The sequence below is a fragment of the Diadema setosum genome, chromosome 5 (assembly GCF_964275005.1).
Source record: "Diadema setosum chromosome 5, eeDiaSeto1, whole genome shotgun sequence".
Taxonomy (NCBI): Eukaryota; Metazoa; Echinodermata; class Echinoidea; order Diadematoida; family Diadematidae; genus Diadema; species Diadema setosum.
This window is the reverse complement of record NC_092689.1, coordinates 11,959,262-11,983,095: the sequence shown is the minus strand read 5'-3', so window position 1 is coordinate 11,983,095 and position 23,834 is coordinate 11,959,262.

Sequence of the window (23,834 nt, the reverse complement as noted above, 5' to 3'; positions counted from 1 at the left end):
TGGAATCGCTATCTACGAAGACCTAACAAAGAGAAACAAGCAACTACTCACCGATAAGGCCCACGATAAAGTCCCCACAGCATGGACCTCTGATGGCCGCGTTGTTGCGCTCGTTGGTGCCTTCGGAGGGAAGACGATCACACGAGGGATCCGTGATCACAATGACCTACGGACACTACGTTAGTACCTGTGCCCTTTTCCCCCACGTTATGCAATTATTACTATGATTGTGCATTAACACTTCCTTCTATAATGGCTTCATACGCTTGTTCTTGCTGCTCAAGAAATGTGAGCAAAAACAAGAAAGCATTATGTTGTACTAATTGTAATCAATGGATTCATATCTCTTGCGGACATGTTACTCGTAAAAAAATATGACCAAATGCCCAAAATGTACTTTACAGTACTTACCCTTTTGGGATGAAGAATTTGACAGTCTCGATCACTTTGATTCGTCTACTTTCTTCCTTTCAAAGGATACTCAAATAAACTCGGACAGAGAATTATATTGTACTTCTGATTTCCCGAATATAAAGGGTATTAAAATTGCTCATTTGAATATAAGGAGTTTGAAAAATAAGATGATGAATCTGAAATGATTCTTGTTAGAAAAACCTTATGATATTTTGGTATCTCCGAGGCTTGGTTACATGATGATATTACAAACGACATGATCTCAATGGATGGATTCAATTTTGAGAGACTGGATAAAAATGGTCATGGTGGAGGAGTTGGGTGTTATGTCAGCAGCAAATTTTCATATGTACGAAGAAATGACTTAGAACGAAGCGAGAGTGAAATATTATGGTTGGAAATAAAGCGTGAAAATAGCAGTTCATTATATATCAGTATTCTTTACAGAAAGCCCGATGCACACAAGTCATTTTTTGCCGCTCTCGAAGAGTCAGTTGACAAGGTATTATCCTTGTCAAATAACGTCATGATATTGGGAGATTTCAATTGTGATATGAGTACGAAAAAAATTTATAAAGAATATTTTAGAGTTTTGTGCCACTACACAAATAAGAAAAATCATCGAAGATCCAACCAGAGTAACACCTCGTAGTAAGTCTGTGATAGACTTAATACTTACTTCGCACTCAATGAAAATCGTTAAGTCAGGCGTACAGTGTATTGGCTTCAGTGATCACTCTTTGATTTTTTTTTCAGTTATTCAAGGTAAAAGCCGTCCTTTTTCACCAAAGATCAGCAAAATCAGATCGTTTCGTTTCTTTGATGAAGAGATGTTTAAAAAAGATTTAAATGACCTGGACTGGAGCTCCTTTTACTCAGAAGAAAAATCCGTTCAAGAATTATGTGATATGTTTAAATTTATGTTTAGCTCATTGAGCAATAAACATGCTCCGATTATTTCAGTTAGAAGAAAACAAAGAGGAGTCCCTTGGATAACAGAAGAATATATAAAGCTGGCCCGTGAACGTGATTTTTACAGACAAAAAGTTCAGAAAAACTGATTCCGAATCTGACTGGCAAAAATTTAAGTTTTATCGAAATAGAGCTAATAATTTGAATAAACATTTAAAACAAGGTCATTATAAAGAAGCATTTTCATCGTGCAGCAATGATGTTCATAGAAATTGGAAGATTTTACGGAATCTCTTGCCAAATAAAAGAAGTGAAGCAGAGCTCAAGCTCCTTGTAAATGATGAATTAGTTAATGATGGCAGTACGATAGTGAATATTCTTAATGAAGCTTTTAATGACGTGTGTGAAAGATTTAAAAATAACACTATGTCCCCAGATCCAAGTGTCAACACTATGGAAACTTTGGCTCAAGTAAGCACAGAGTTCCAACTCAAAGAAATATCTGTTGAATTTGTAAAAAACGAACTGCTTGATATTAATTGCAAAAAAGCTATGGGTATTGATGGTGTCACGAGTGGAGTGACAGACGCTCTCCTCCACTGAGGTCAATTTGCATGGAATTTGTAAATAAGCACTTAAGCACGTAAATTGATGCAAACTGTTTAGCATTTCAATAGAAGACATTCCAGACCGCTCTCGGTAGAGGCACGATAGTGCTATGTGTGGCAAGGAGCGGCAGTATGATGACATCAGGCCGTGAAGGGGACATCACGCTGTGGTGCTGTCTCCGTGACACGCTGTAAATGGCCACTCGGTAACGGTGACAGGGGCCGCCACCCCAGTCAGTATTAACTAGAGATACCCACAGATAGTGGTAAGTGCATTAATTCTGAAATGTTTATGTATTTAATTGGCATAATTCGTTTGTGTAATGGATATCCGAATTGAGAGTGGATTGTGATAAAGGTTTCAGTTAATATGTGATGTATAGATATAGTGGTTATTGTTAAATGCTTCAATTAATATGTGATATAGAATATATAATGGTAGTTATTTATGGTTATATGAGCCTGAATACATTTGTATAATGAGGTAATTTGAACGTCAGTCAGGATGTGAATGTGATATGAATGTGCTTCAGTGCTCTGGCTTGAAGTAATGTGATTATTTTAATATTTGAAGGGTTTCCGGGTTTCCCGAAGGGTCAAGGACCCACTGGTACTGCAAGAGGCAGGCACATAAAAGGCGTCAACTGTCGACCAGCTCCGAGGCAGTAAGGGAGCATAGACTGTCGACTGAACTTCATTCCTGGATGCTGAGGAGACATCGCGAAGACGTCCGTCGGGAGAGCGACCACGCGAACGGGAATCGCGAAGAGTTGCTACGACAGACCACGCGACAGTCCATACCAGCACCAGCGTAACGGGGCCCCGTCGTCGACCGACATCGTCATCGACCTGCATTTTCATCGTCATACATCGTCGTCATAAGCCATCGTCACGCAACGTACACCCGTGACAGCCATTCGAGGTGAAATTAATCCAATTTGAGTTAAAAATAATTTAAGTCCTAAGAGCCAGAAAGCCACTGAGCAGGAATAATTTATGTTCGTTTTTTCCTTTTTATAATTTGCTGTAAAACCAATAGTCAGTTATAGACAATTAAAATATTTGAGTTAACTGAATGCACATTGTCTCCTCCGTTTCGTCTTGTATGAGTTACAGCCTGCCAACAGTTCTCAGAGGTTATGAAAATTTCTTTGTTCCGTTTATTTCCATATAAAAGGATGGAAATCGGGCAAATTCTGTGACAGATGGCCTACACCCAAAACGGCTTGTGCCGAAAGGGTGGGTTGGGTGGTGGCGCGTCGCGTTAATGGGAACACCACCCTTCGTCCAAAGCCCCCCCCCCCCGGTTTTGCCGAAAGGGTGCGTTGGGAGCGTTGGGTCGCGTTGCGTTGACTAGAACCCCACCCTTCGTGCAAAGCCCCCCCCGGTTTTGCCGAAAGGGTGCGTTGGTACTTTTTCTCATGTAATATTAAAAGACGAGTTTTGAATTCATATTTAACCGTCAAACAACCATTTCAAAGAGGCTATCGTCCGGATCGGTTTCTAAGCGCACAGGGAAGAGACGAAAGTTGGTCTAATTCCATTTTGTATTAAGCGCATTACAAATGTATTGTATTATTATTCTTAGTATTATTATTATCATTATTATCGGTTTACACTCTATTACCACTTGGTCTACAGCCAGTTGGTCTAATAGACTGTTTAATATCAGTTGGTCTAATAACCAGTTGGTCTAGTCATCATTTCGTCCAATTACTGTTTGGTCTAATTGTTATTTAGTTTAATTACTATTTGGTCCACAGTCAATTCGTCTAATAATAGCCATTTGGTCTATTTTTGGTCTAACACCAATTTGTATCATCAAATACCGATTTGGTCTATTATGAGTTGGTCTAATTCCATTTCGTCTAATCATCAAATTGTCTAAAATAAAACCAAATTATTTTTTCCAATATAAATTTGGTGTATACATCATTAATTTTGGTCCATTGCCCAGTTGGTCTAGCCTCTGTCTATCATCACTTAGTCTACACCCATTTAGTCTAATAACCATTAATCTTATTGTCATTTGGTCTTATAGCCAGCCTCCTGGTCTAATCAGGTACCAGTTGGTCCAATCATCGTTTCGTCTATATGACCAACTGGGCTATTTTTTTTTTTTTTTTGGGGGGGGGGGGGGCCTTTTTATTGATGTGTACACCAAATTTATATAGGACAAATTTGGTTTCATTTTAGACAATTTGATGATTATACGAAATGGAATTAGACCAACTCATAATAGACCAAAAATAGACCAAATGGCTATTATTAGACGAATTGAATGTAGACCAAATAGTAATTAAACCAAATAACAATTAGACCAAACAGTAATTGGACGAAATGATGACTAGACCAACTGGTTATTAGACCAACTGGCTGTAGACCAGGTGGTAATAGAGTGTAAACCGATCCGGACGATAGCCTCTTTAAAATGGTTGTTTGAAGGTTAAATATAAATTCAGAAGTCGTCTTTTAATATTACATGAGAAAAAGTACCAACGCACCCTTTCGGCAAAACCGGGGGGGGGGGGGGGCTTTGGACGAAGGGTGGGGTTCCAGTCAACGCGACGCGACCCAACGCTCCCAACGCACCCTTTCGGCAAAACCGGGGGGGGGGGGGCTTTGGACGAAGGGTGGTGTTCCCATTAACGCGACGCGCCACCACCCAAAACTGTTGGAAATTGTCAGCTGCATATGGTCATATTTGTGAACAGATAACTTTTATATTCAATCGCTCATTACAAACATCTCAAATTCCGGCAGAATTTTAAAAAGCTCGAATTACACCGGTACATAAAGGTGGAACATATGACATCACTAATTTTCGACCAATATCGATACTTCCCATTTTATCAAAAATCTTAGAAACAGCAGTACATGAACAGTTGTATTCTTATCTAGATGAAAATAAATTATTATCGTCACAACAGTCTGGATTTAGACCGTCACATTCGACCGCAACGTGCGTAACCGATATAGTTTGGTTTTTTTTTTTTTTGTTAGAAAATATGAACAGGGGATATCTTACAGGGGCAATATTTTTGGAATTGAAAAAAGCGTTCGATGTGATTCCCCATAGTAAGATTCTTGAAAAAATGACATATTATGGTATTTCAAGTCGAGTATGATTGGTTGAAATGTTATTTTCATGAAAGATTGCAGTGTGTATCTGTAAATGAATATACAAGTGATTATGTAGTTATGAAATCGGGAGTACCCCAGGGGTCCATCCTTGGTCCTCTGTTTTTTTGTTTGTATATTAATGATATTTGCAGTTTGAAATTTAATGCTCCTAAATTGTCCTTATACGCGGACGATACTGCAGTGTTCACTAATGGACTCAATTTTTTACAAATTCAAAAAAACTCTTCAAAATGATTTTGATTCAATTACACGATGGTTGGAATGTAATGATTTGATATTGCATTCTGAGAAAACTAAAGCAATGTTTATTGGTCCGAAAAGAAAACTGAGAAATAAAGTACCTGTAATAATGTACAATGATATTGTATTAGAAACCATTGATACTATTAAATATTTGGGAGTTATATTAGATTCCCAATTATTGTGGAATGATCATATACTGCATGTACGCGGAAAGATATCTCGAGCAATATGATGCATCCGTCGTATAAAAAATCTGTTACCACAAAAAATGTTGATTGATTTATATTTTGCTTTTATATTGCCACATATTGATTATTGTTGTACGGCATGGGGTAGTTGTTCTAAGACTAATGTGCAAAAATTACAAAGAATGCAGAATAAATATGCGCGCTTAGTATACTTAATGTTGATTGTTATACTCCTCAGTGTTCTCTGCTCACCACTTTAAACTGGCTCTCTGTTGAAGAAAGAATCAAGTTACAATATTGCATACTCACCTTAAAAATCCGTCGTAATCTGGTACCTACTTATCTAAATCCTCTAATCACTTCTTATTCAGCTAATTATCACAAAACACGATACTCTAAGAATTGCACTCTATCAGTACCTTACCCGAAATACGAATATAAGGCTACGGTCACAACTCAGAGCGGCGACCGACCGATTTGTAGCCTGCTCAGTCGCTGCTGAAATTTTGACACCGCTCAGCAGTTTTTGGAGATGCTGAGCAGGCTGTAAAATCCTAGCGATGACCGAGCAGCGCCCTGTCGATTTCCCGTCGGTCACCGATCGATTTCAGTAAAATTTTGGCGAAATGTGGGGATCTGCAACGAGCAGAGTCCGAGCAGTCACCGAGCGATGCCCCATCGGCAACTGGACGATCTCCCACCGGCCACCGGCCGATTTTTACGAAATTACTCAGCGACCGACGGGTGATCGATAGGTCATCTACCGGTGACCCGCAGGCGTACCGGCGGCCACCCGCCGGTCTCTGCCGGAAATTTCTCACGAGCTACCTGTGTTTATCAATGTTCCTATGTGATTTGTGATGTGTTAATTGATTAATTAATTAATTAATTAATTAAGAGAAAACTTGAGGCAAAACATCTAATAGTTAAATTATCAACTAACAAATCTCCGCCATGTGATACCACAGATAACTAGAAATTAGGAAATAAAACAAAAGGGAGGAACACCAAAGATGGAACAAAGATTAGAATAGATTAGAATTTTCCAAAATATCTTTCTTGTTTCTATATTTCACAGTATTTTCTATTCCTATTTGATTTCATATTTTAATTTTCCCCATCTCTTGTTATTCATTTCTTCCTCGATCAATAGGCATTTAATGAATGATAAGGTAACCAAACCATATTTTACTACGTCAACATATCGACACTAACTTTTAGCTTTCATCTCTTTTGCCCCGAAGTGGTTGCCTCTGACTTCAGTGTCCCTCATGTTGGTTGCCGAGATGTTGAGATGCTGATATGTTGGTGGGGTTTCCTTGCCTCTTATCCCTCCCCCTGCTTCTTCCACATTGCGCTAGATTATCTTCTCCATCTAGGCCCTGATTTCCTTAAGTGCCTCTGTCATTTCTATCTTAACATTTTTAGTCCCCAAATCGCTCGACGGCGACCGCTCGATCTATTCTCTTGGTTTTCTTCTGTGCTCTTGTCATTTTTGTCTCTATTATTTTTGTTCCCTAAATCGCTCGGCAGCGACCGCTCGATTAGGTCAGTACCTGGGCGGTTCCTGCTCGGACACCGAGCGTATTTTGGGCAGCGAGTGAAAACTGGTCGGTCGCCGCTGAAATTTTAACTCCGCGTTAAAACTTCAGCGGCGACCGACCGATGCCCTAAAAATCAGCGGCGCCTGGTCGGTCACTGGTCGGTCACCGGTCGTTCTCCGACCGGTTTTAGCTAAAAACTCGCCGACCGGTCGCCGAGCAGGCTGATTTGGGGGGTTGTGACCATAGCCTAAGAAACGTTCCTTTTCGTACACCGGTAGCTCTCTTTTCAACAAACTCCCCATTGAAGTACAACTGTCTTCGTCACTGACTATATTCAAAACAAATTGTTTAAGATTTATCCGCGTGCTTTAACTTTTGTCTTCCAATGAGTCCAATAAGACCTCCTCTTTTTTTTTTTTTACATTGTCATACCCACTAGACTTTTTTCTTTGTTTTGTTTGTGGTTATATACTCTTCCCTTATCTAAATTGTTAAGGCCTTATTTGTTATGTATACATGTAACAGAAGTGTAGTTAAGCTGATTTCTTTTGTTTATGTCATTGATCTGTAATTGTGTGAATCATGTTACAACAAATGTATTTGTTGTTTTATTTTGTGTATATCCAGGGCGCCATTGTAAAGCAGTTAGCAAACTGAATGTGCCTACCCTGTATCATTTTTTAAAGAAAACATGAATAAATAAATAAATAAATAATAGCTTGGCCGACTAAAATTTTCCAATACTAAAATCAGTATAAAAAATAATTAGATTGTTACATTTCGTGATGTTTGGGGAAAAAAGACTATGACATTATCACGTTACTCAGCGATCAGTGCATATAAAACAAGGCTTAATATTCGAAAGGTTGTAGAACCGTTAAATCATATAGCGTATGGCAGTATAGGGGCACAAAAGTAAGATCACGAAATACTTATATGGAGGGCAAAGATCAGCTGCCACACCCCCAGTAAACGTAAACGACAAGGAAGATTGATAAGAATAAACATTTGAGAACTATGCTGGAGCATAATCTGAGAGTCAACGCCGTTTAATTCGCATGAACAACTTAAGACCTTCGTGAAAAGTGAAGTGATTCTCGATTATTCAATGGCCTTAGAGTTCGTACGTTTTTTGCATGAATGCCTTGAATTCTCATTACGTCATACCTACGGCCATCTTACGATTTTTATTGTCGCTAAATAGTCGTATGTCCAGTTCATGGCATTTTCAAATCATTCCTAAGAAGATCTCTCGAGTTTTTGTATGTTTTGTCCGGTTGCAAACAAACGCTGCCTTGTATTGTCCACACTTGTATGACTGTTGATATCATATAATATGCGTAAATCAGGGGGGGGGGGGGATGGGGGATGATCCCACCCCCCCCCCCCCCCCCGAAATGGAGGAGGGGGATGGCCTGTACAATCATCCCCCCTGAAAACTTCAGAAAAAATGGAGGAAACAGAAATGTGATTGTATCAATTTCAGCATATTGCATCACATTCGTGCGCCCGCCTTCAGACAGGTAACAGAGCTGAATAGTATTCTATCTTGTAGGAAAATGAATACAGCTGTACATACTTTTCTCAAGCACTCGCTCGCGAAGAAAGTAATATCGACATAAGGTATGGTCTAAATGTTGACAACGTCAAATGGTATAGGCCTATATGTAAACATGATATGACGCGTGCAACTCGGGACCATCTGCAAATTATGTACGAAAACAAACAAGCAATAGCAAAAACTATACAGCCATAATTGAACCCCCTCCATTTCCTGAATCATTCCTGAAACGATCATGCCCCCGATGACTCAGTCAGGATACATCTATGGGCATACCAAGGAATGATCAGGGCGTCGAATCTATATCGGGGGGGGGGGGGGTGAGGGGGCAAAGGGGCATTTGCCCCGCCCCTACGGAAATGTTTGGGGCAGACAAATTTTTGTCCCCTAAGCAATTCCTGATATAGAACAGATCTCGAAAAGGAAGAGATCTCTATGTGAGGATTATTTGTTTCTTCAACCATGTCGTTCACAATACAGTGTACTGTGATTGACTATAGTCTTGGTATATAAACACCTTTTTTAAAATCATATAATCATCTTCTAATATGTTCAGTTTGATAAGAATATTCAATATTCATGCATTTGTTTTCCTTATTGTTCAGCAGAGGTCTAATGTTTCTACTTTTATACGTGGAAATGACATATGCACCAATGTGAGAATGGAATTAGATTGGTAGTTACACAGTTCTGGTTGATCATTGTTTAGGTGGAAACTTTTACACTTAGAATATTATGCTAATATCTTAACTCTTACAATTTCATTGTACCCATGTTACGATACAATTGTATGTTGTCGTAATAAACTGTGAGACCATGCCTCCTCAATTTTGTTTTTCCTTGTGCTGTTTCAGTGGCCATGACTACAAAGAAACTTGGTTTTTGCTCTCTCTCTCTCTGTGTGTGTGTGTGTGCGTGTGTGTGTGTGTGTGTAGAGGGGTAAGATGAGGCCATGATAAAAAGTGCTTATTGTACATTTATTGTTATACTCCTTTTTCTTGACTTGCCTACTGCCACTCAATTGACCACTGGTGGTACTGACTGCATTCTACTACTACTACTACTACTACTACTACTACTACTACTACTACTACTACTACTACTACTACTACTACTACATCTACTACTACAACATCTACTACTACAACATGTACTACTATTACATTACTTAAAGGTACTAGCCCACATTTGCAAACCCACGAAAATCAAAACTGCATAAAACAGGTCCAATATGACTTCAAGTACAAGTTATAACAGTAACATACCTCACCTGTTGCTCTTTGTCTATACCATTCGATAAAAGAGAGAAAATCGTCGTTTTAAAATCAATTTTCAAACCGGGTCAACCCGACCCAAAATAAAATTACGAGCGCGGGCTAGCTACGCACATTAACTTACACATGTATCGCATGCATGTAGTACGTGCGTGGACCGGAGCTAGCGCGCGTTTTTATACGCATGCATACGGTGCATTTTCATTTATTTTTATGAAAGTAATGGACAAATTGGAACGAAATTTTGCACAGGTGTTACTGCAATCATACCCAAACTCCATGCTAACTATGAGACCAATTGCTGCAGGTTTACAAATGTGGGCTAATACCTTTAATACTTAATGATTACTGATGCTGCACAAGATAAGGATATTGTTACCTACGCCAAGGAAGTTATAGTTTGCCCCAGTTTTGACAGAGTTTTTTTTGTTTTTTTGTTGATCTAGTAGCAATGCTGTAAATTCTGCCAGAGTCAAATAGGCCCTAAGTTTTTTTTTTTTTTTTTTTCAGGGGGGGGGGGGGGGGTTGCATCGAGTACCAAGGTTCATGCCTGTTTGACTCTGGCAGAATTTACAGCATTGCTATCAGATCTATTAAAAAAAAACACAAAAACAAAAAACCTCTGTCAAAACGGTTCGGTGTAATAATGTCAGAGGTAAAAATGTCAGGTAAAAATGTCAGAGGTAAAAAGGGCAGAGGTAAAAATGGTAGAGGTAAAAATGACAGAGGTAAAAATGGCAGAGGTAAAAATGTCAGAGGTAAAAATGTCAGAGGTAAATGATTATGTCAGTGGTAAAAATGTCAGAGGTAAAAATGGCAGATGTAAAAATAGCAGAGGTAAAAATGGCAGAGGTAAAAATGGCAGAGGTAAAAATGTCAGAGGTAAAAATGTCAGAGGTAAATGATTATGTCAGTGGTAAAATGTAAAAATAGTTGTCTGTGGTCGAAATGTCAGTGGTCAAAATGCCAGAGATAAAAATGTCATTGATAAACATTTACTAGTAGTCGTAGAAATGCAAGAGGACAAGGTAAAAGTGACAGAGATTTTTTTTTCTTCATGTTTCTGACACCTTCCTCGCAATACGTGCTTTTCGTGCCTTCTCCTGAAATAAAGCACGGGGAAACGGAGACAATATGGGACACTCATGTAACTTGAAAAATGCTCGGCCAGTCAACAATCGAATTATGTCAGTAAGAAGATGAGCCTCGGTATACCTGAAAATGGACATATTAACCACTTCACAGCTCAGCTCTACAGGTATCTTGTCAGCAAAATATCAAACTTACTATAGATCTGGTAGGTCCTATACTATGTTAATAGGTATTTTAATAACTGTGCAAACTTCTGAAAATAAAATTGCTTGATAACAGACATGCAGGTATGAAAAATTGGCAGGGATCTTTTACTGTTTCTGTCACCACTTGGAGAAATTTAATAGGGCAGTGTTTCATTTCTCTCCGCGGCACATGTAAATCGTACTTTGGTCACGATGGTTATCCAATTTCTCTCCAGGTTGTCTCATTTCTCCCCGCTTGGTGTCCCATTTCCCCCAAATTAGAGGTTAAACAAATCATTGATTACTCGAGAATGTTTATGGGGTATCACTAAATACTCTATACTATAAACTTCAGAACCTATACTACATTATTATGATTATGACCTAGTTTGACAAAATATCTTAAAAGTTACAAGGAATCTTTCCTGATGATGCAAAAATATCCCATTTCTTCCCGGTCTCCCCTACACTTTCCTGCATTTTTTTTTTTTCTCACGGATACCCTCTGCGTTTTAATGGAAAGGACCAAACCTCCCACCCAGCCCCCAACGTCTCTAAACTATTGCAAATGGAGCATGTACAAAAATTGTCCAGAATGAAAACTGTAGTCCTTCACGACCAGTAGGGCCTACGTACATGTACAAAATATTTCCCTCGTTTTCCTCACTTACAGGTAGAATGCATATCGCCTCAGTGGCCTCTTTCTGGTTTATCCGAAACATTTTCATCGGGTTATGAGATAAGAGTGCATAATCCGTGACGTAAATGATGTATACGTTATTATAAACATTAAAACGAAAAAAAAAGTATACATGCGCGAGAAAACACGCGTAAAGGTTTTATTGCATGTGTCATGAAAAGGGTGGCAAACTTGCAAAAGTCACCCCTATTCTCAAAAAGGTGACCCTCATGGAATCGGACATATTTCTATCTTGCCTAGCATTTCAAAATACTCTACAAATAATTTATAATAGACCCTATCACTTTTTGCAAACCCCTAAAATACTTTTACTAAATCGGTTCCAGAAAAAAAAAATAGAGAAGCACTCTGAGAGCGCAGACCTCCGCCAAGCATGCAGCTCATTTCCACCACTGACCTTGTTCTTCCATAATAGTCCATGGGCCAAGAGCCGAAAATGGGTTGTTGGTACCACCTGAGGAGGCAAAATCTTTTTGGTGTCATTTTGTTTGTCAAACATAGATACGCTTATCAAGCTATGATAGCATTTCCAAATGAGTAGCTTAGTCATATTAAATGAAATTTTAACCCTCCTTTTTAATCCCTATACTTCTGAATCGAAACTAACCGCTATACAAATACGAGCACTGCCTTCTGTATGTCCACAGGTGTTCTGTTGTAAACGCGGTGCGCTTAGTCTTTATTCAAGGCAGCGAAGGGAATATCCAAAGGGTTATGATGTCCGCAGCTGTCACGCGGTGCGCTTAGTCTTTATCTAGAACAATGTATCGTTATCATATCTAAAGTTCCTAATAAAAGGGATTATCTATACTGTTTTTATACCACCCTCTCAACAAATACATCAGTTTTAAACAAAATCACTCAGTTCATTTACAACATTATTAATTATAATGTATTGTAGTGTACCGGTACATTGTTTTTTTGCATATTCTTTCTTTGTTGCATGGAAATAAAGCGACATTGGCGTGGTATTAGCGTTTTCAACGTAGCGTTTTCACCGGAATTAATAAATAATGAAAATACGCTAGAATTCACGAGAAATTGCTTTCTTTTTTGTTGTTGTTTTTAGATAAAGGGATATACACTGTATTATAAGCTTTGGATATTCCCTTCGCCGTCTTGAATATTAGACTAAGCGCTGTGGACATCATAACCCTTGGATATTCCCTTCGCTGCCATGAATAAAGACTAAGCGCACCGCGTTTACAACAGAACACCTGTAAACATACAGAAGACAGTGCTCTTCCTTGTATAGCGGTTGGTCTCGATTCAGAAGTACAGGGATATAACAACGAGACCAAATTGGTTTAAAATTCATTTACTATGACTAAGCTACTCATTTGGAAATGCTATCATAGCTTGATAAGCATATCTATGCCCGACAAACAAAATGACACCAAAAAGGTATTGCCACCTCAGATGGTACCAATATCTTGCCTGGCCCATGGACTAATAGAGATTACAGTGATTTCCACCCAGATACGTACTTACAGCATTAATATGCTGAAAGTCGCCCGATTTCCCAATATAGAAACCTTTGTTACGTCATAAACCCTCAGCAGCACGGCGCGCCTCGCCCTAGCAGAAACTAGAGCACGCACTTTCGTGCGAGCATGCAAACCTCAAATACGCGCAGCCTGAATTCCCAAGCTCATTGACCCTACCTGCCAAAATATAAAAAATCCTTCATAAATTCCCCCGAAATTCTCGGATCACTACCAAAATTCAACCGTTTGTTACTTGTGTCATTCTCAACCTTTCCTGCAAGTTTCATCTCAAACAGTTAACTACTTTTTGACTTATTTTGCACAAGGACAAAGTAACTAATCAACGAACGAACAAACCAACGGTAAACGAAAACATAACCTCCTCCCTTGGTGGAGGAACTAACAAACTAGAAAAGCACTCTGAGAGCACAGACCTCCGTCAAGCATGCAGCTAATTTCCACCACTGATCTTGTTCTTCCATAGAGATATCAGTGATTTCCACCCAGATACGTACTTATAGCATTGTGTGCTAATAAAATAAAGAGTTCTCCACCAAATTGATTCTGGTGTTATTTCAGTGAAGAAGGATGCTCCACCCAACAAGCTAAAATACTATCGCATTTTATCCAAGCAAAGTCCTAAAAACCTGCTGTTCTATTTTTGAGCCACCCTGTACAGTGTATAAGCTCACCGTAATATTGTCGTTTATCTATTTGTATCTAATCATCAAAGTGCCACAGTTTTCGTAGCATTGTGGTCTTTCAAAGCAAGTGTAAATGGCCCTATAGTACAAACTCTGCCAAATTCAGTGACTTCCCATGAAAACGGGTAGCATTAGTTCTCACCTTTAAACTGAAATGGTGCAATCTGTATAGTCACGTAGGAAATCAAAATCAGAACAGTTTTTGAATGCATACATTATAAATCAAAATCTGGAAGTCAATCACGAGCCCCAAATGTTCCTACACTCCTGTGCTACGTACTACTTAACTACCCCCCCCCCCCCTTCCCGGAAAAAAAAAAAAATGTTTGTGAATCTCATGAAATGTTTTTAACGATCAGAATGGTAAAATCTTGGTTTGACGCCTGGGTATATCCATATTTTTGCTAACAAATATTAACGAATTTTGAGCCTGTATATTTTTGTTACTCCCCTTTTGTAATTTCAACTGAAAGATTCGTATTACTTTTTAGTGAAATTTTCTTACTGTTGTTGTATAACGAGGGAGCAACGTCGGAGGCTGAATCTACCAATCTTTAGCAGCACACCATGTTGATAAATTTACTACGTTAGACATAATGGAATCTGACTTTGGAGCAACAGCTAAGTTCCAAAGGCATCAAACATTTACATTTTTTTTTTTTCACCTGCGGATTCGTTCGACAATATATTTGAAAGAAATCCCATGGCAAACTATCGGTTTTTACTCTCAACTAGAACAGTCTATTGCTAAAGTTCGTCCCCAGTTTTAATAGGCATAAGTTTGTAAAGTGACCACAAAGTGTTCGTTAAACTTCGAGATATTTGTTTTTGCGCCATGTGATACTTGAACAATGTAATGAAATATTTTGCAAGAGCTTACTTATGTCTGCCGATACATCTGCTGTAGTTTGTTTTTTGCGTTTTGTATTTTTACTTCTACATTACGTCGTGATCAGGTCTCGTGAGATAAATGGGTTGTTTTACAATCAGGGTACGCACTTCAGATTTGGACATTATCAGTGTCCTGCAAAAAAAAAAAAAAAACTATGTACATTAATATCAAATCTGGTGTGCCATGTTGTTATGCCTAGTTACCTCAACCTTAAACAGCGAAAAAATTTTTTGACAAAGCTTACGAAATTTTCAAAATATGTCAAAATGAGCCAATTTGGGCAGTTTTTACAGTCTCATTTGATTTTTTCAAAGTTTGAGAATGTACATCTTTGAAACCAATGACTGTAACACAGAAATACAATATCAGAATGAGCAAATGAAATGTGGATATTAAAAAACTGTGTGTGTCATGATATCTAGGACACAGTTTAAAAATTTGGGTTTGAAGCATGATTAATATACATATTCCGTCCAAAAATGTCCTCTCCGAAAACAGTTTAATAACATTTTTTAAGACTTCAGAACTCAAACAATTACATACCCTCTGCAAATTCTCACTCATACCCTACACATACAAAGTATTTGTGTAACCCACACTCATTTAATTTTCAGGCAGTGAACATTTCAAATTTGACGGTTTCAATTCCGTCCAAAAGCGTCCTCTCCGAAAAATGACATATTTGTTCAGTACTCCACAGGAATATGTACGTTTTAAATCCTAGTTATGTTATTATTAGTGCTAACAGTTGTCTATCATTTTCATATATCAAGACTTATTCATATGTTTTTCTTCATTTACTTAACTCATGTCAAACAAAGAATGTCCTCTCCGAATGGTAGTTGCACATCAATGAAAATGAGAATTAAAGGTAACAAACTTACATAATGTTACTAAAAAGTGAATTATGATTAATTGAAAACATTTTACCATCATATTGCCCCCATATTTCACAATATGAATGCTTTTGAATTAAAATGTCTCTTTGACTTATAATATCATTTTAAACTCCCATTGATGAAATGGTAAATTTAAAAAAAAAGCGACGAACATTCAGCATTCTTTGTTTTCTATTAGTAGGTATACATTTAATGATTATCATCACACACTGAACATAACCAGAGTCCTTTGGTTCGCTGTATACTGACATCTATATTCGCAGAATCAATTATTTCGGAGAGGACAATTACTTTGACACACTCACCATATGAATGGAATATGAAAAAGATAAATGAATGAAAACACACAGTCACCAAGATTTATGCACAAGCACACAGAAAAAACATTACTACTTTGTATGGATATGGTGTAATTACCCCCCCCCCCCCCAAAAAAAAAAAACAAACAAAAAAACAACAACAACAAAACAAAAACAAAAACAGATGAATCATAAATAAACTCCACATGTATAATGCATAATATTCTGTATTGCAGCACAACATAGTTATGCTCCCCCAAGCCACAGTGTACCATGCGATGTAAAATCTGAAAGAAAAGGTTACATTATTTCACATTGCAAACAATTTGAATCAAGAATTCTGCCCTCATAGCATATTAGAAGCCCTTCTGCCTTAACAACCATAAAGCCATTAAAAGGAAAATGTTATTCTGTGGAATTTGTTCCAAAACTTTTTGGATTTTTTTGACCTGTTTGATTATTCTATTTGTAGTTCATGCTGATTTACGTCAAAGACTTAATTACATTCTACACATACAAGTGCAATACAAAATGCTTTAATCACAAAAAAGAATGCATAGATACTGGAAAAAACTGCCTTCACCTTTTATTTGTTCATGCAGGCATCTCAAATAATTGATATATCAAGAGTATTACAAGTTGCTCGTTCATGCAAAAGCTTTTTGGATTTCAAAAAGTAAAGGGGAAGTCAGATGTGGCTAATTAACCTTGTCACATCATGCATGGAACACACCATACAATGTAAATTTACACTATACAAGAACGTGTTTCACCACAATAGGGTTTAATTTGTAATGTGATGCAATATTGATAATCAAGACAGTCATAAGCATCACTTTTTACTGACATTTTGTACACAGTAAATATCAATGAATAGCCACATTAAGTTTGCACCCATTCTATATACATGTATCTGGAGTGCTAGTTTTGTGAGTGTCAATAATATGTCCTCTTTGAGAAGAGGTATCCTCTCCAAAGTGACATTTTCAATGCTCTTAGTAAACATTATGTTACAGTGCATTTAAGATTTGCATACAAAAACAACTTTGGTGCTACGCAACATACACTTTACCTGAGATACAAACTTTTTTTTAACTTTCGCTTGTTTGAGGATTTACAGGACTTATTATTGTAGCCCATTCTTAGTATTCTTCAGGGATTCTTTGTATCATCCAATCCTTTGATTTTATTGAAATTCATACAAAATAATGTTGAAAATATATCCATGTAGTTGAATAATGCCACTTTTCATAAATTAAAAAGGGGAAAGAGTATCGGTATCATGTTTTCATACAGTATTTTTATGTGTCAAAAATGTCTTCTCCGAATGATACATGTGCCTATGCATTGGTCTTCTACAACATCTTATTTACCACTTATCAAATCATCAGTCTTTAAAAGTATATTTGTGAAGTCCAATAAATCTGGCACAACTGTCTGTCTAAATTATGGGTTGCCCTTTTCTTTTCTTTTTGTCATAACCTCTATAGGGGTGTTCGTATGGCTTGTTTATCACATGATATGAAATTGCTGTACATTTTTATAAAACATGTCAAACAAAATGTTCTTTTTTAATTTAATTGTCACAATTTTCATCAATCGGGGATAAGGGATAAATATTTTGTAAGTGTTCTTTATGTTGCTATCTATACGTCAAAAAAATATATCCTCTCCGAAAAATAAATGTCCTCTCCGAATGATTTTTTTGACACTACTTATCTCAGCAACCATTAAACACAGGACGTTCAAACTTTGCCTGTAAAAGCACCCTAGATATGCCTATTAGGGATATACAACAAATCTGGTATAACTGATTTGTGGAGTTTAGGATCATTATTTCTTTGATGTCATGGTGACTGCCTTGGGGATTTTTCCATGAAAATCATGAATTTTTTAGAATAAATGTGTTTGAAACGTAAAAACACAACTTACTTTCATATTCATCATCCTTCAATTATCAAAAAATGTGTTGATTTTTCACCTGAAGTTGTAATTTCTAGTCAGGGTGTGGTAGGATGGTATCAGAGGTCTGAGGGCTAGATTTTTATCACCACTGGCATGTTTCATGCAATAAAAAAAGTTGATGACTTTAAGCTCCATTTTTTTAGATTATTTAAATTCAACTATCCTACAATGCAGCGACAAAAAATCAAGGAATACGAAAAAACTTTTTTTTTTCACCCCCGTGAGACAAGTGCGTACCCTGATTGTAAAACAACCCAAATAGGCTCCTACGAAACCTGAATGTGAGAAATAAACATAGAACAGGTGAAAAATTAGCGGTTTGCTTCGACTTTGTCTCCTTCACTTCTTTACACTAAACAGTTCAAAAAATGAAAAATAATGACAATAATATATACTAGCCTGGACGTGATCGGAATTCGTTTGTGTCAGAGTGTGTCTGTGAGAGTATGTATATCTGCGTATAGAAGTATATTATGTTTATACCAAAAGTGGGTTCGTGCGTGTGTGTGTGTGTGTGTGTGTGTGTGTGTGTGATAACTTCATTCGTCGAAACAAAGTAGGATTATACTGTTTAAGGGGTTTGCAGCATTGTTGGAACCCCCTTATAATGATAAACAATAGTAATGATGATAATAATAATAATAATAGTAATAATAATAATGATAACAATAATAATAATTTTCCATAGGCCTACTAGGCTCTTAGCTGGTTTAATATTCCTCTGAACAGACAGATTACGCCACTGCACTTGAATCAAACTCAGAATAATGAAAGTGCTCTATTTTTTTTTTCAAAACATAATTCCATAATATTCTTCAAATCTGCAGCTTGGATTTCATGATTCGATAAATACAGTTTGCTCTGGCTAGGTTATTATTCAAAACCTCTTCATACGTTTACCTCTGACGAAATCGCTCCCATTACTTCTGACATTTTTACCCCTAACATTACCTCTTACATTTTTACCTCTGACATAATTACTTCTGACATTATTACCTCTGACATTTTTACCCCTGACATTTTTACCCCTGACATTTTTACCTCTGACTTTATTACCTCTGCCATTTTTACCTCTGCCATTTTTTACCTCTGCCATTTTTACCTCTGCCATTTTACCTCTGCCATTTTTACCTCTGTCATTTTTATCTCTGTCATTTTTACCTCTGCCATTTTTACCTCTGACATTTTTACCTCTGACATTTTTTACCTCTGCCATTTTTACTTGGCACCCTCCCGGACAGGGTTGGAAAATCTCATGATAGCATTTTACCATGTTTGTTATAATACAAACACAATCTTTGGACTCACATGGCAGACAGAAGATTGTTTCAAATAGCTTGATGGATGACATTAAGGTCAGTCACATGCCAAGGAAGTCCAGGAAGTCATTTTAAACTAAGCCCTTTGCATGCTCTGGATGTGGGCTGACTAAAAAAAAAAAAAAAAACACTGGGCTGAATTCACGAAGGTGGTACAAATGAAACTATGGTTTAAACCATAGACAAAAACCATGGAGTGCCAAGTGTCTCATGGAATATTTCGTACAAAATTGGACATTTCGTCAACAAAATCGCCGTTTCGTTAACAAAATTATTTCGTGGACGAAATGTTCATTTAGTAATAAAATGTTGTTATTTGGTCACAAAAAAATAATAAGCATTTCATCGACGAAATGACTGATTTCATAACGAAATATTCCATGCGACACTTGGTGCTCCATGGTTTTTGTCCATGGTTTAAACCATGGTTTCATTTGTACATTGTACCATCTTCGTGAATTCGGGCCAATGTGTTGTACACATTGTCCAAAGTCCATGGCACAGTAAGGGTTAAAGAGCAGAAAGTCAAGTAGAATATCAAACACACCCACAAAATGCAGATAAAGGAAGAATTTCACAGAAACATGTATTTAAGACACCGATGTTTACACAGTGTATAGTAGATTGATAACTCAATTCACATTTATTCTCAGCATCAACACATTATGTGGATAAAATATATTTGCCATCATAGTAAAAATAAACTTTATTCCTTGACTGTACATACACAGGCAAATGAATATCGTTCAAGCTACCAACAATTACACGTTACAATGTTTAGTGTTGTGTTTCCTAAGCAAAAATGAAAAAGTATACCTCCATTTTTTTTTTTTTGCTAATTGGATTATAAAGCATGATTGATATGTGCATTTCCCTTTTGAAACAAAATATGACTTTTGCCTTCAAAACGTTTTACTGTCCATACTTTTAAGAAGTTGGCTAAGCTTATTGAAATTTCTATAGACAATGCATCTTACAGCAAAATCAGTTCAACAATGTTCAAACTGTTCAAATTGTTCAAACAATGTTCAAAGAGGCGTAGCGAAGATGTCAGTTTTCTCTGCTAGTAAATAAGACTAAGAACGAGACTGGTCATAACCTTTGATATTCAAGTTGTATGGTTATTTCTTTATGTTGTCGTTGTGTTTTGTTTTGTTTTTCAACATGATGCTTTTTTTTTTTGGGGGGGGGGGAGGGGGCAATGTTGTGGAGCTCAAAGCACACTAAAACATACCCCAACTGTCAAAGTGAAAGCAACTCTTGAATATGTGACACAGGAAGAGCATCTGATAATATGACCTAAACCTCCACCCCAAAATGATGGAATGAAAGTCATTTTAGTGGTTTTAATCTTTTTTTTCCAACCTAAGGAATTACCTTCCTAACTTTGTATATAGTCATTTCAAAACATCTTTGCCTTTCGTTCTCCCTTCTTTCTCAATAAGACTCGTCTATCACCAGCCCATTTAGTGAGTGCATAGTTATCTATAGCCCCCCCCCCCCCATTTTGTAAATTATACAACAGCTATGATGCCTCCTGAAGAATCTGATTTTACTAGTGCTTTGCTTCGGTAGCCAAATATGTGATATTTTACTGTGAATATTCCATTGACAGCTAAATAGATCCTTGTTATCTGATTGGTTGTTTTATATTGATCATTTCTCCCATTTTACTGTCACGTCGTCATTCATGCAATTGTGGCTCAATTTACTGTGCAATCTTTGATCCAAGCAATGTGCTCTGTTTGCATGCATGCCTAGAACCTGGCACAATGCGTACATGTATGTAAACTGCTTGTGTTTCCAGTGTGCATGCGATCAAGCATATTGACACACAGTGTTAGCGTTTCGCGCTCAGCACTCCTTCGATCTCATATCTCACACATTCTCTCTTGTTTCTTTTAAATTCACAAATCATCAAATAACAAGGATCTCTTTTTGGGTGTTATAATAAAATCAAATAATGTTCTTTCATTCGTGCAATGGACGGAATATTTCATTCAGTGAAAGATGAAATGATCCATTCAACGAGACGCAGCCGAGTTGAATGGATCATGTAAATAAAGACTTAACAATAGACTTAGCTTTGTGTGTGCACACCAGTTAATTCATTTATAGCTTTGGATTAGTTTATGATAGTATAAGAGACGCCCACATGTACATATAGCATTATCCATTTAAAGAAGACGAATACTTAGGAGAGCCACACTGATGACAAACTATTTTATTTTGATATAATTTAAAATCACATGATTGCATCAATTGGCACTACATCACTCTGCTGTTTGCTGGGAGAAATATAAGACCTGTCATCACTGAGCCATGAGGAAGTCACTGAGATTCAAGCTGAGAAAATGCAAGATGGGTACTTCAAAAAAAAAATGTATATATATTGTTTGTTTAAAAAAAGTGAACATTGAATGCTTCAACTACTTCTTGTCCAATGTTTCAAAATGTTATAAGAATGTTTTCATACTCCGACCCTTTTTTATGAAGCATGTCAAAAGAAAGAAATTTGTCATTTGTTTAAAAAAAAGTGAACATTAAATGTCTCAAATACACCATGTCCAAAATTCAAAGTGTAAGAATGTTTTCATATTCCAACCCATTTCTCATGAAGCATGTCACTATAATGTTCAAAATTAACCTGTTCCGTGTTTATGGCTGAAATGTTGTGAACCTCATGCTTTTGCATACTTGACTGCAACTAATCTTCAAAACTGATCATCTCAAAACTTAGTTATGACTATTCCATCTTCCATCAATTTTTTAAAGATAAAAGTTGACCAAAAATAATTCTAAATCATAGAAGAGCTCAGAAAGTTTTAGAATGCCTCAATCAGAAAATCAGTGTTTGCTACCTCATCAGGCTGTCGTGATATGACTAGTCACATTATATTTCTGTTCCCTTTTACAACACACTAATAGCTGATAGGAGCAATAATTATGTCACCTGGATGCAAATTCATGAAAACATAGAATTTATAACTATACAAATTTGGTCATCCAAATATGAACATTAGTTAAAGCATTGTTTTCAGTCACACCAAATGCTTGTAAGATAATATTTGAATCTGAAATGTTCTACAACTTACATACACCATATAGCTTACAAATTCTATCACTATATGCTTTGAAATGAACATAATCATTTGGCTGTAAGAATATTGCACTTTACTTTGTGATGGTGGTGTAATGTGGTGAAGGAATGACTCCAAATGGCAAGAGTAAAGACGTTCAAATTTGGCCCAATTCTCTGTCATGATGGACACCCCCTCCCACCCCCGAATAAAAAAAAGTAAAAAAAAAAGTAAAAAAAAAATATCATGAAAATTTCTGTATGAAAATGGCTTGTTTAGATTACTCATCTAATTGACATCATGCTTTCAGAACATAGTGCCTGAAGTCCTTAAAAAAAAAGACAATTTATTCTTTATGGGGATTACACAAGTTTGACGCTAGGCTTGTAATTGGATTGCAAAAGGAAACTATTCCATGACCTGCTATTCTGGAGGTTCATTGTGGGAACTACTCACTTGATCAAGTCGGAATTTGAATTTCCAGGATACACGCTAGAAGTCCATTTCCTGAAAAAGGGCATGGATGTTACACTGAATCTCAAAACTACAATTGTATAGCTGAATGTGCCCTGTGCTAGTGTCTTACACCAGATGCCTCGATCTCATGTGTAAATAGAACTCTAATTTATTATTCTCAAAGTTCCCTGCAATTTACCTTTTCCTCACCACATTACCCATCATACACATAGACATCTCGATACTAGTACAAGTATATACATGTACTGTAATGCATACATTGATAAACTTTGAACATACTACCGGTATATATATATATACAAATATACATTCTGTATAGCTGCACATATGCACACATTTCTTTTCCTTCAACAATGATCATCAAAACTTCACAATCGCAATGTAAATATACATTACAGCCTCGTTGGAAAGGCCCTGAACCCAATATAATATCACAACTTGTAATCAGTATACAAGCAATGGAAAAGAAGCAGTGATTTGATATATCCACCTTTGATCTTGTTTGTGAATAAATAAACATCATAATACTGATCATCATTGACCGAGTCCACATAACTGCCAGAGTTGTGTGGAGATTCAGGTAATAGTACTTCAGTATACATCGGCCTTGCCTGCATTTATTAATCTTTTTTTTTTTTTTTTTAACTCGGTTGGCATTGCTGGTATAAGCACAAATTTAGGTGTAGGTTATACAAGCAAACAAACAAACAAACAAACTGACAAACAATCAATCATTGGTAAGTGACCTTAAAGAACACTGATATTTGCACTATATAACACGGTTATAGACAATGCAGTGATTCCATTCTCACTCACGAAATATCTTGGTATTGTTGTAAGCATTACG